Raw genomic sequence first — 1,279 nt, 5'->3', positions numbered from 1 at the left:
TTTGAAAAAATGGTAGAAGTGATATCACTTCTACCATTTTTTCAAATTATTGTTGCTTTTCCACAATAAATTTTCATTTAAAAAATGGCCTCGAGCTCATTATAAAATTGTTGAATAACTACATATGTTAATCGTAAATCCCGTTTTGTTTGTATAACTTGGGCCTGTTTTTGAACTTTCTAAAAAGGGAAGTATTTTGGCTAAGCAGTTACTTAATTTTGAATTATTATAACTTTTATAAGATAATATTTATTTCACTATGATCCTGTAAAAACAAAGCAACCTAACTGATTTAGGGGTGGGCTTTAGATTGGTAACCCCAGAGTACAGCATTAAGGAAAATATGGGGGGTAGAGGGGGGTCTAATAGTTCCCTGTATGAAGTTTCAAAGCGCGCAACCTTATACCTTTTAAGGAATTTGTTATTAAAGTTTGTAAATTTAACCAACTTGTATGGCACTATTTTACAATATATAATGCACTTTCCACTAAATTTACAGGTTATTTACACTCAATATATGCGCAGTTAGAGTGTGCACGTTCAATCAAATAAATAATTTAGTATATTACAGCTTTTTTATCAAAAATTTAATGTTGTTTAATTTTATGAGAGTACATGCAGAATATGTGCAAATGGCATCAGGACTGTGTTGCCATAGCTAAAAAAAAAACCAAGAGTGGAAAGCAAGACCAAAAGAAAATACGGTTAAAAGGAAAATACGATAAGGTTCTTTTGTTCAGATAAAAATAAATAGTAGGGGGCTTGGGGTCATATGCCCCTCTTCCGGCAACACAGAAAGGAGAGTTCTACGTAGTGAGGGTTATAATCCCTAAGTGCGGCCGAAGGCCGCGTACGCAGAAAGGTGCAGTTGGCTTTCCTTTATGGCCAACCAAAATAGCCATCACTGGGGCGCCAGCCCCAGGTTTACCACAGAAAGGGAATTCTAGTTACCTCATCCTTTTCCAAGGTTACATCACTGGGGCGGTAGCCCCAGTTAGGTCACACAGAAAGGAGAATTCTACGTAGTAAGGGTTATAATCCCTAAGCGCGGCCGAAGGCCGCCTACGCAGAAAGGTGTTCTATGCAAAAGGTGTTCGGCCCCTTTTCTTTGGCAACACAGAAAGGAGAATTCTACGTTGGCGGCCGAAGGCCACCTACGCAGAAAGGTGTTCAGCCGCTGAGCCCCCTACTGTTTATTTTAATCGGAACAAAATAACCTTATCGTATTTTCTTTTGGTCTTGCTTTCCACTCTTGGTTTTTTAGATATGGCAACACAGT

This window comes from Rhagoletis pomonella, unplaced genomic scaffold (assembly GCF_013731165.1).
Source record: "Rhagoletis pomonella isolate Grant_MI unplaced genomic scaffold, Rhpom_1.0 Rhpom_scaffold_00015, whole genome shotgun sequence".
In the NCBI taxonomy this organism is placed as follows: Eukaryota; Metazoa; Arthropoda; class Insecta; order Diptera; family Tephritidae; genus Rhagoletis; species Rhagoletis pomonella.
Note: the sequence above shows the minus strand (reverse complement) of the source record.